The sequence below is a fragment of the Megalobrama amblycephala genome, linkage group LG23, assembly GCF_018812025.1.
Source record: "Megalobrama amblycephala isolate DHTTF-2021 linkage group LG23, ASM1881202v1, whole genome shotgun sequence".
Lineage (NCBI taxonomy): Eukaryota > Metazoa > Chordata > Actinopteri > Cypriniformes > Xenocyprididae > Megalobrama > Megalobrama amblycephala.
This window is the reverse complement of record NC_063066.1, coordinates 12259659-12273121: the sequence shown is the minus strand read 5'-3', so window position 1 is coordinate 12273121 and position 13463 is coordinate 12259659. Positions and strand designations below refer to the sequence as shown.

Genomic DNA, 13463 nt, shown 5'->3' with positions numbered 1-13463 from the left:
CGACGCATGTGCATTTTTGAGATATCTCTCGTCACGAGTTACAACCCATGTAAATATATTTGTATTCTTTCATGCTAGAGTTGAACAAATGAGGGTACTTTCTAACTTATTAGCACAATCTCTCGTCTATGTAGGCCTCCATTGTTGCTGTATTGTGTTACGGTTTGTTCTGTTTATGCAGTTTTTCTTCAACTACCTTGTGAATCAATGCTACCTTGTGGATAAATTAATTACTGCAAAAAAACTGCAATGCGCGTGTGCGACTTGCGCGTATAAGTACGCACCGTTCCGGGTGTGCGCTGACCCTCGCATACGTGTAAAAAGTGAAGTGAAGTATATCGGCCAGTAGTTGCCGATGTCACTTTGTAAAGAAACATATAGACTGAACACGTAATACGCACACACATGACATCACTGTTTTCCCAAATTCACATTTTTGTAGTTTACACAGAGACAATTATGGTATCATTTTCAAAAATTTAGCTTGTGTATTTATAGCCCTCATTTTCTGTTGATCTTGGTCCATTTCCTGTTCTCCAGCATGTTTGTTCACCCAAAAATGAAAATTCTGTCATTAATTACTGTCATTAATCATGCAGTTCCAAACCTGTAAGACCTTTTTTCATCTTCAGAACACAAATTAAGATATTTTTGATGAAATCTGAGAGTTCTCTGACCTCTCCATAGACAGCAATTTAATTACCACTTTCAAGGCCCAAAACGTACTAAAGACATCGTTAAAATAGTCCATGTGCTACAATGGTTCATTCAGCCTAACTATCCTTAGGTGCAATCATTGCTGACAGTAATACCTTAAAAATATTACAATTTAAAATAACATTGTTACATTTTCATTCCTGTTATGTCAAAGCTGAATTTTTAGCATCATTGCTCCGGTCTTCAGTGTCTCATGATCCTTCAGATCCTTCATATGCTTCAGATTTGTAAGGTCTATAGACAATAAAGAAATATGAGGGGAAAAAATTACAGTGCAAATGGCAGTCGATGTCACACCGTCTGCCTTGGCTTTCACCCAAGATCTCATTGAAGTGACACTGTACAATCTGACAAGCAACAACTATAAAGGTCAGAGGGGAGTGAAAGAAATATAAAACACACAGTAAACCCCTAGCTTGGTCTTTAAGATCTAACGAAAGACAAAACAACAACCTAATACAGTATTAAGCAAATACATGCTGATGACGTCCTTAAACGTTCAATTAAGTAACAGAACCGTTCAGTGCAATGAGACACTGTAACCATCAATGCAAAAGGATGACAGAATGACCCGTCTACGGTTCATCATTTAATTACTCCTGATGTGTTTAATTAAAGAACAAGTCAGGCTCATTCCATTCCCATTTCTTTGATCATGTAATCCTTCTTTAAACAGACCTTGATCAATACTTAATAAAGGCTTGGGAAAATACACAAGACTAGGGAAACAAAGCTGAGACACCTAGCATAACGTAGGTATTTGTTTTCTGACTGTATAAATACACATATATGAGACTTCTACTTCATGTCTGTGTTATTTTGATAAATGAAGTGTACATGAGGATTCCACGAGAACGTTCGTTTAATTGAGTGGGGAGTTCCCACAATGCCGTATTGAGTTCTCCTCATCTAAAACGTCCATAGAGCTCCAGATGTGCCTCTCACATCCTGTGACAGCAAGACACATGCAGTATAGATTCTCATCTTGAGAATAAAAGACAAGCTGCCAATACAAGATCTACCTGTGAATGCCTGATGCCTCAGTGCATGAGTGTACTTATACGTGTCAGTCAGAGGAAAGGCTTTCTCTTCCGTTTCAATTCAAATCCATTATCCCCCATCATCCTCCAGCAGTGGAAAACTAACAGCCCTGTCGCTTAAAAATTCTCAAGATGGCCGTTCAGTCTGAAGCAAAAGTGAAGTTTGCAATTAAGGAAATAATTATGTCCATATCTGCTTTGAGATGTGAGGACAGGGGCCTTCTGGAGCCTTGTGATAGAGTGATACTGAGGACCTTAACAGTGGGGAGTTGATTTAATTGAGTCCAAATTACACTCTCATGGCAGTGGCACTTTCCTCTGAGCTGTAATGGCTCACTGTGCAGTTGTCAGGGCTGCACGGTATGTTTTAGCTTTTAAAACCTAGAGGTAATATCTGCAGACTTAAGGCAGAGTAGATCTCTTCCTTTCTAAATAATGTAAGAACCATTTTGATTTGTATTAGTTTGAAGCTGTAGCATTAAACCCTCTCTAAATTTTTTATTGCCCACTGTAAACTGATGGGTGATGATTTTGGAGTATTACTATTATTTCAATTCATTCTTTCATAAGAAGAGCATTCATGAATCATTTTCACACAAGCTGACATTCTAGTAGGCGGTTATCACTTACCGAAAAATGACGAATGAGTAAACTGGTAAGGTACAATTGGTACCGAAAAAGCCAGTTGCCCAGCTATGTACTGTTATGCAAATATTAGGATATATTACATTTAAAGCTGGATATGAACACTAAGAAGTGTAATAAGAAATATATATAGGCCTATATACATACCGTTCGAACAGTTGGGGTCATTCAGCAAGGACACATTAAATTGATCAAAAGTGTCACTAAACACATGTGTAATGTCTCAAAGATTTTCAAAATATTAGGCAGCACAACTGTTTTCAACATTGATAATAAGAAATGTTTCTTGGGAACCAAATCAGGATATTAGAATGATTTATAAAGGATCATGTGAGTTGAGACTGGAGTAATGAAGCTGAAAATTCAGCTTGGCCATCACAGAAATAAATTACATTATAGAAAACATTTATTTTAACGTAAAGTTTTCTCACATTATTACTGTTTTTACTTCTTTACATCAGTTTGCGTCGTACCTAATGTCCTTCAGACGTGACTTATCACCATATTGCTTACATATACATATACATATATGTCCTGATCACCTGTGTGAACATGCAGGGAGGCATGAGGACTGCAGATGTGGCCAGAGAAATAAACTATATGTCTATACACTAAAAAATGCTGGGTTAAAAACAACCCAAGTTGGGTTGAAAATGGACAAACCCAGCAATTGGGTTGTTTTAACCCAGCGGTAGGGTTAAATGTTTGCCCAACCTGCTGGGTAGTTTTATTTAACTCAACTATTGTTTAAAAATTACTGTATTGCTTAATTAAAATTAACCCAAAGTATGTTGGAAATGAACATTTATTAATGTTCAATGATTAATTATTAAACAATAAACATTTATTAAATTGCGTATTAATACATTTATATTAATAAACTATTAAACTATTACATTTATATTAATAAAATATTAAAGCTTATTAATAAACATTCACCTTTTGTCTGTTATTGTTGCCTCTAATTGCATCTGGTTTTTAATTTCCCAACTATTTTGGGTTCATTTTAAGCTAGCCATATAGCAATTTTTAAACAATAGTTGGTTTAAATAAAACTACCCAGCAGGTTGGGCAAACATTTAACCCAACCGCTGGGTTAAAACAACCCAATCGCTGGGTTTGTCCATTTTCAACCCAACTTGGGTTGTTTTTAACCCAGCATTTTTTAGAGTGTAATGTAAGATGCTTAAGACAGTGCTACAGGGAGACAGGAAAGACAGCTGATTGTCCTTGAAGTGCCAAAAGCACATGTAGCCATATTTTCCATGATTGAGAAGTTGCAATGCATTGGTGGATATATGTATAAACTACATCGAAAACACTTTTACCGGAAAAAATCCAACAGTAGATATGTGTAACCCCTCGTTTCTACTAGCACCGCTCTGAGCGGGATTCGAACCACACTGTAAAAAAAGAACTGGTGGTTTAACTTAAAAAAGTAAGTTTCCTGGTTGCCTTAAAATTTTAAGTTCATTGAAATTAAAAATTTGAGTTAATACAATGAAGGCGATTAGTTTAATCAACAGAAACTCAAAATATTATGTTATCTGAACCACATTAATTATTATAGCTGATTTGACAAAAGAAAAAATGTTGTGATAACAAATCATGAATTTTTTTTTTTTTTTTTTTTTTTTTACAGTGCAGCATTTATGGCATGAGAGATAGGTGCGTTAACAAGGACGCTAAAGACTGGAGCTTCTAGTGTCAGTCATTAGTGTGCCTTTTGAGGCCAGGGGAGTGAGGTTTACTCACACATCTCTTACTAGTTGGCCTCCGTTACATATGCATCAAAAAAGTATTCTGACATTTGGTCATGGTTATCCCAAAATGAAATGATTCAAAGCCTGCTATCAAAACAATTGGATACAATTACCTCCACGCTAATTGCAAGCAAACATAAAATTAGCCATTTTGTCTGCATTCTAATTTATCGCGTTTAATAAAATAGCTACAGTGGCTTCCCTTTATATGTCTTTTCTCTAGAAGTGATTATTTTGTTCTCTCGAAAACACGGGTCAGAAATGCTCAGGCTGCTTTGTTCTCAGTTTTCTTTCTTGCTATATTTTTATCTTCTGCATAAGTTAAGTTCACAACTGGAACGGTAACAAAGCTAATGGCTTTGATGTGGACTCAATAATTATGTAGCTGTCCATAGTGTAGTGATTGGTAAGGATGATTTAAGTGTGGCTCAGACAAGACTTCCTGCTGGGCACAACCTTAATGATTAACTGACTGATTGTATCTTTCTCTTTTGGTTTCTCTCGCTGTCATTTTCTTTTCGTCATCTTTTTTTCTGACCAAGCAACTGTGAGTCACAGTATTTGGCACCCACCATCCACACCCCCAACATTATAATTCCCTCTGCAGCGTCTAAGGAGATACACACTCCATCTATCACAATACTTGCATTCTCCCTGCATAGATTCATTCTCAGCCCAATTAAACTCGTTCTTTTCCTCCTCCTTTTGTGAATAATTAGGCTTTCATCTCACTTGGATGCATCGTCAAGATTCTGCTCTTTCTTCGAGCAAGGCAACATCAAAAAAAATACAAGAGTATCTTCTGCCTTCTTTCATTTCTGTTTCTTTAGGCCTTTAGTCAATTATTGAAATTGCTTGGGTTACAACTGAACTGGCTGGTTAAAAAAAAAAAAAAAAAAATTATGTACTGTGTATTTTATTTAGATTCCAGAAAGATAAGAATCAGAAGCCTCAAAGTTTAGTTGGTCCTTCACTCTCTCAATTCATACTGTATAGATACACAGACAAATGCATGCAAGATTGGATATAAACAATGCATTCAACTGAGATTTTGTGGACACTTTTGCACCATTATCTGATTTGCATAATTCCTTTAGTGAACCATGCACTGAAACAACAAAAACATTGTGAAAACAATATCTATCATTGCATGAAATTCATTCTTAAGAGAATTCCATCCATCCCTGTCTTTTCTGCCTAAAGGGGTACTTCGCCCCAAAATTAAAATTCATCATTTAAAGGTACAATATGTAAAATTTTTGCAGTAAGATATCCAAAAACCACTAGGCTAGTGTTATATATTTTGTCCAGCTGATTACAAACAATATCTCTAATGTTTTCAACTACTTGTAAATCATGAGAAAATTCCCATTCTAAACAGTGACACGGGGCAGTGCAGTCGCCTGTCAATGACGTCAGTTACCTTTGTTACCGCTTTTACTGACGTAGAAACCACATGACAACAGTGCCGTGGACAAATGCGGAAGTAGTGTCTAGCGTCCAGCAAACCACTAGATTGCTAAGTTCCTTATTTACTTCTTGCACGTTTTATGGTGGATTGTGCTACTTATTTATGGAACATAATTACTGTTTACCATCTGCCGCTGGTTCTGTCGACAAGGACAGCTCCCGTAAACTCATGACCGGAAAAGCGGAAGCGGCGCCGGCGACTGTGTCATAATAAAAGTCCCGCTGCTCGTGAGGCGTGTGTTGATCAATCGCTCCAGCTCCTCGTTCAGCTCTCGCAACACACGGTCCTGCTCTGCTTCATACTACAGTAACGTTAATAATCGCATCCACGAACATGAGTTCTTCCAGACTCCAATCCCTATTCTTTTGCACCGTCCGTTGAGATGGAGACCACATTTCCCAAGTTTCCGCTCTAAAACTTGGCGTCATCAAACTACGCCTTTGTTTTGAATAGACTTCTAGCGACCTCTAGCGGAAAAAAATATCACAAATTGTACCTTTAAAGATGAACTTTTCATTTTATTCACACTCATGTCATTCCAAACCTGTATGATTTTCTTTCTTCTGTAGAAAACAAAAGAAAAGTCATTGGGGTCCAATGTTGTTTGACTCCATCGCTCTTCAAAATCAAAATATCTTCTTTTGTGCTTGCAGAAGGTTTGGAACGACATGAAGCTAAGTAAATGATTTCATTTTTGCGTGAACAATCCTTTTTCAACTGGGAGTCCCAAATGGGCCTCAAACGTCGAAGGTGGCCTCCCCTCAAGATGACAAAAACGTTTAATGAATTATTAAGAATTTATTAAAATAGTCACTCTAATCTGATCTAAAATCCTCTAACAATGGAGGGACAGAAAGCTCTTAGATTTCATTAAAAAATATCTTCATTTGTGTTCCGAAGATGAACGAAAGTCTTACGGGTTTGGAACGACATGAGGGTGAGGATGAACTAACCCTTTAATATATCAGTATACTCCAAGTTTCTGTTAGTTAAAAAACAAAAGCAGCTTGTTTGAAAACAAGCAGCTTTGTATTAATTACAGAAATAGCCTGAGAACGACTCCTTTAAGCAATTACAGATCGATTTAGTTCTGTTTGTGTAGAATTATAGACACCTCTCAAATGTAAAAGAAAATGTGCATTTGCATGTATATCTTATTATATTATATGACAATGCATCCATCTAGGGAAGGAGGAGGGAGACAAATGCCAAATTATAAAGCCATTACTTTAATGCAGAGTGCAAGGCACCTGGAAAACAACCTTAGGGATCAATACTCCACACACATTTCATTACATAAGTGGAATTCAGATTCGTCTCTGCCTGCCCCGTTCTCTCCTTGCCAATAATTTTCCCAGCACGGAAATTAAATTGGTTTAGTAATGATTACCTGACTCAGGTAAAACTAATAGTCCTGTGGCTTATTAACAAATGCAGCGACAAGGGCATGACGAGGGGCCGGTATTCAGTAACTGTTAGATTTTAGCACACGGACAAAAATCACATCTCTAGCCTCAGGTCAAATTTGAGAACAGAAAGTTTGAGAACAGAAAAACACAAATCTCCTTGTTTTATAGCCTCTGCTAGCACAGGCAGTTTAAAAAGGAGGAGATGGCCCACATACAGAAAAATAAATTGGAGAAATCAAAACGCTCAATACAGTGGCTAATAGAAATGGAAGTCCCACCTTGTTCACAGTACTTTAGAATGTTTATGTAGATTAACTGGAAAGTCCGCTGAAAAATGTTGCTTTAGCGGTATTTGAGCTGAAGAAGCAAAACGTAGATACTTTTGAATACTACTGCAGTCAGATTTTATTTCTGATATGGCATATGAAACATAATCTTGAAAACAGTTTTCCATTCAAGTAGATACTGGCTGCCTGGAGGCGTTAACAAGACGACCCATTGAGTGAACTTGCTTGCCTTACTTGCTACTGTTTATTGGTCTGTTTATTGAACTGACTGCCTGTCTAGCTATCTAAAATAAATTTTGTGTTCAATTAATGAATTCCAAAATGTAAGCAATTTGAACAAAAACTGAAAATGCTGAAACATACACTGTAAAAAAAATTCTGTCGTTTTTACAAAATAATTTTGGCAGCTGTGGTTGCCAGAATAATTTTGTAAAAAATACAGATAAACTGTAAATACATTTACAGAACAAACTGTAAATTTTACTGTATAAAATTTAATAAATTTAAGAAATTTGAATGTAAACCAATAAATTCAACAATGCACACTACTACTAAAATCTGTTTTGTACCTTTAACATATACTGACAACCACCATAATAATGCAGGTGGTAAAAGAGAAACACATGAAGAATCAGAGCTCATCACAAGTAGCTTTTCCACAAGCTGAAGTATATACTAATATAAAGAAGGTGCAAAGAGTGATTCACGCAAACGCAAAACACCATCATGGTAACCCACAATACTTATATAATGCAATAAACATTCATTAAACAACAGAATATGTAACATAAAACCATAATGTATGTAACTGATAACAAAAACTATTAAGAAACATGATTATTTAAACAAAATACTTTCAAATGTGGAGTGTCACACAGGGAATTGTGGGAACATCATTTTACAGTTTTTGACTGTAAATTATACATTGATTTTGTCTTTTTTTACTTATAAAAATTGTAAAATTTACAGCATTTTACTGTGAAAATTGCATAAATGTCTGGTAAGAGCTTTTACAGTTTTTCCCTGTATGTAATACGGGAACTTACTGTTAACCTATTTACAATTTTTTTTTTTCCGTAGCGTTTTTACAATATTTTACCGTTAAAATCACATTCATTTTTTACAGTGTAGCAAAGATCATTTCTGCTCAGGACAAACCTAAAATACCTTGGTTCTAATCCCTGCTACTAAAAAGACTTGTTTAAGGCTCCTACTGTATGTATGACATACGTAGCTGGTATGCATCATACAAGGTTCTCCTCAATCACTGCGAAAACTGTAGCTGGAGCATCTGAGGCCTCAGAGAGAGCAGCACAGTCTATGAACAATTCAGGATTGGCTTTCAGAATTAGACAGAGACGACCACAAAGCATCCTTGAGGCATTACTAAAGTACGGAACAGATGTCAGCTACTTTGAACAAATGAACAACATGCTGAATCAAACACCAACTGCTTTTTTATGAACCTATGAAACATAAGCCAATCCATTCACTAAAGCATAAGGCAACTGGTTACAGAGATATTAAGCCAGTGAATGCATATGGCCATACAAAATGTTTTGCCACTATAGTCACAATGACAACATTTTTGTTGCAAACAGGTTCCCCCAATGGCAACTGAAGTTTTCTGCAAAGATTTGGTAAATTCTAAACAGATTGACTTGACAGATGGTTTCAGGGATTCGAAAAGGAAGTAAAATGAGTAGATTTCAAAGGGAGTACAAAGGCCATGCAACACATTTTCTTTGCACAGATATACCTCATACCCAGTGGTGTGTAAAATCTGCTGTTACCACATATGCATTCACATCATGCTGAAAATTACACCTTTGGCAATATTTATTTAAAGACTTTGATAGCAAAATAACACATTGATATCTTAACACAGCAAATCCTCTTTGATGGACAAAACTGTCACTTATCTACCTGTATGCAGAGTTGTTTTACCCTATTTAAGCGTGTCTATCATACATTTTGCATGCCTCAGCCTAATGCTAATTAATCACCTTGAGAATATGACAAAAAGAGGGAACATATTTGTTGCACAGCAGGAAACATTTTTTCCAGGGTGCATGATTGTCTTCACACGTTTAATGGCAGTGTTTGTGCTGTTAATAGACAGCACAAAATGAGTTCCTATATATAATTTTCCCGTTATATATTTCCAGCTTGATTTCACCACATTTACAAGTCAAAATTTTGAAGTCAGTAAGATTTTTTATTTTTATTTTATTTTATTTATTATTTTTTTGAAAGAAAAGAATATTTTTATTCAGCAAGGACACATTAAATTATTAGCTAATAACTGCTCAAAATTCAGCTTTGACATCATAGGAATAAATTACATTTTAGAAATAAACTTCTTTCAAAAACATCTAAACTTCTGTGGAGAAATCAAGATGGAAACAATAATTTTAACTAATATAATATAATATAATATAATATAATATAATATAATATAATATAATATAATATAATATAATATAATATAATATAATATAATATAATATAATATAATATAATATATAACTTGACTACACCTCATGTTAGAACTCAGTTTTAACTTTGTCCATTCGCGTATGGAAGTACGTGTTCTGACTAGGAGTTGCCACTATAGCAGCAAAGGCTTTTGTGTTTCAGAGTTCACCTTGCTGAGGTTACAGCTTGATTTACATTGTAGCTTTAGATGAGGAATGTTCAAAGTCAGCAGCGTTCAAAGATGGTACGGATCTTACAGGCCCCCTGCTGCTCACACACAAATGAGAAAATTTCACCTGCGCTCATGCTAGACAAGTCTAATCGCTAGTGTTCCAACGATGAAAACCTTATCCAGAGACAATCTGTACCATATCAAAGGCAAAAGATGTCTGTCATGTAAACTCATTCTGTTGTTCACTCTTGATGAGCGTGCTACAAATATTAAAGGAGGGAGAGGAAGGAAAAGGGGATGAGGCGAGATGAAAGTTGTTTATGACCTTTCACTTTGTGTGTGTGTGTGTGTGTGTGCATGTGTCACCCATTTCAAAAGGTTCTGTGTGTAATTTGTTTGATGTTATAATACTTGTCTTATCTCAGAGATTCAAAGACAACAGTAAGCAAACCATTTGTAGGTTGATTTCCTTGAAAATATTAAATCACTGTGGTGCTATCAAAACATTGTTCGTTTGTGTCCCGGGCCAGAAGGTGATAGTTTGACATTACACTGCTAATGTATATGTACTTTTGAATACTCTTCAATGGAGAAACATGATATTCGCATAATGAGTAAGTTAAGTTCAAAAGTTGTTGTTTTGGTTTGTTTGTTTTTTTTAAAGAAAATGAATACTTTTATTTATCAAAGATGCGTTAAGTTTTTTAAAAGTGACAGTAAAGACATTTTTAAATTACTATTTCAGATCAATGCTGTTCTTTTAAACTATTTATTCATCAAAGAATCCTGAAAAAAGTATCAGTTTCTACAAAAAATATTAAGCAAGTACAAGTGTTTTCAACATTGATACACTCTAAAAAAATGCTGGGTTGAAAACAACCCAAGTTGGGTTGAAAATGGACAAACCCAGCGGTTGGTTTAAATGTTTGCCCAACCTGCTGGGTAGTTTTATTTAAACCAACTATTGTTTAAAAATTGCTATATGGCTAGCTTAAAATGAACCCAAAATAGTTGGGAAATTAAAAACCAGATGCAATTAGAGGCAACAATAATAGACAAAAGGTGAATGTTTATTAATAAGCTTTAATATTTTATTAATATAAATTTAATAGTTTAATAGTTTATTAATATAAATGTATTAATACGCAATTTAATAAATGTTTATTGTTTAATAATTATTCATTGAACATTAATAAATGTTCATTTCCAACATACTTTGGGTTAATTTTAATTAAGCAATACAGTAATTTTTAAACAATAGTTGAGTTAAATAAAACTACCCAGCAGGTTGGGCAAACATTTAACCCTACCGCTGGGTTAAAACAACCCAATTGCTGGGTTTGTCCACTTTCAACCCAACTTGGGTTGTTTTTAACCCAGCATTTTTTAGAGTGTAATGATAAGAAATACAGAAATGGCACTAAATCAGCATGATGATAATGGCTGCTGAAAATTCACAGGAATAAATTACATTTTAATTTAAATGACATAAAAGTTTACATACCACCCATGAAGCAAAGATGGCAGCTTACAGATCACAAACTAGGGGATGTGTGTGCCTGCGGCCACATGACTGCCATTGAGATGAACAGACTGCCAATAGATAACGTTATCCAGGTTCCAAGTTTCCCAGTTTGGGATGGGACTTCTGGGCTTAGTCCAACCAATGGAAGACAAGAGGAGTGCAGCGAAACCTGTTTGAAAACAATACATTTTGGTGAGGGTGACTTTTAACTTTGCAAGAAAATACACATTTTACATTTTCAAAAATCATACAAAGTCATTTAACATCAAACAGAAGTGGATAAATATACACTAAAAAGTAATTCAGTGGGCCTGTTAACGCAACGTAAAAGGTTTAATTAAATCAATAAATTCTAATTTTTAACTTGCAACCATGCATTTGTTTAAGTCGCAAACAATATTTTTTGAGTTCTGATGACATAATAATGTTGATCATTACATTAACTTAATATTGTGTGTAATTTAGATTAATTAAGATTAATTGGTTCATCAAGTTCATCTTCGGAACACAAAAAATTATTTTTGATTAAATTTGAGAGCTTTCTGTCCCTCCACCGGCAGCTATGCAACTACCACTTTGACGCTTAAAAAAGATCATAAAGAGAACTAAACTAAAAGAATGAAGTGGTTTAGTCCAAATTTTCTTAAGAGACTTGATCGCTTTATATGATGAACAGATTTAATTTAGGCTTTTATTCACATATAACATTCATCAACTCACATCAGTTGTGGTAAACAGAAGCTCAAGCATGTTTGCTTGATGAGTGAGGTTCATTCTCATGTGTTACGCAGCACGTTTGAGCTTCTGCGAGAACCAATGAGGTTCATTCTTGTGTGTTGCGCAGCACATTTGAGCTTCCGGAAGAGGCTCTCAGATTTCATCAAAAAGATCTTCATTTGTGTTCCAAGGATGAACAAAAGTCTTACAGGTTTGGAACGACACGAGGATGAGTAATTAATGATTTTCAGTTTTGGGTGAACTAACCCTTCAATAATTTATGGCATAAACACAAATAAATAAATAAATAAAGTTCAACTCAATGTAGTGTTGGTTGAAAGCAATTTCATTCGAAATTGTCATAACTCAAAACAAAAAGGATGCAAACAGTTTTTTTTTTGTTTTTTTTAGCAGATCTTTGTTTTTCTGCATACACATTTTCAGAAGACATTCTTTATCTAGTTCATGTACATAAAGATCTTACTTTTTCAGAATAAGAGATGTTTTATGCATTTCTTATTTTTAGTAATTGTATTCAATGAGTCAAACAAGATTTTTAGATCTGTACAGAAAAACCTTAAGTTGGGCTTAATAGACGTTACCTTAGCTTTATGTGAATAAAACCTACCAAAGAACAATTGTTATCAATTATTGCAAAGCCAGTGTTACAGACCAAGAAGGAAAACCAAGACAGATAAATTAGATTCTTAAAATTAAATCTTTTGTGAAATAAACGTCACATACACCTACATGTTACTACATGTGAGTGAAATGTTAAGACCTTCAGGATCGGGAAAAAAAAGAAAAAAAAGAATGAAAAGAAAACAGAAGCAGTGATGTGACTGTAAAAAGCATTCAAGAACCTTTTCAGCAATGATTTCTCTCTCTATAAAAAAAAAACATTGATCAATGCAGCAATCTGCAGCAAATATCAGCTGTCGTGTGATTGAAATTCTTGTCAGACACAAACCAAGACCATCTTCACTGAACCCCCCACAGCTTGAAAGGTTCACTGTAAAATGTGATATTGGACTATAAGCCCAAAGGGGAAATACTGAATGAATACCAAAAAAATGAATACCTCACTGAGGAGAACCATTTTAATATCAAGCGCCCTTGGGGTTTCACCATCAACTATTATTAACTAAATCTTCTTTAACTAATTAAAGATATGAGGAAGAGCTTTTCATGAGGAAATTAACACCCAACGGAAGCACAATTCTCTCAAATGGCTTTTGA

At 35.0% G+C, this 13463-nt stretch overlaps 1 protein-coding gene across 2 annotated transcripts in view; it reads right to left on the bottom strand.

Moving 5' to 3' along the window:
- si:dkey-237h12.3 (teneurin-3) overlaps positions 1-13463 on the bottom strand; it is a 161384-nt gene that overhangs the window by 140975 nt on the left and 6946 nt on the right. For both annotated transcript variants that reach the window (XM_048175739.1, XM_048175743.1), the window contains exon 3: positions 11487-11676. The gene's annotated coding sequence lies outside the window, so the exon portion shown is untranslated. The remainder of the gene's footprint in view (positions 1-11486; positions 11677-13463) is intronic.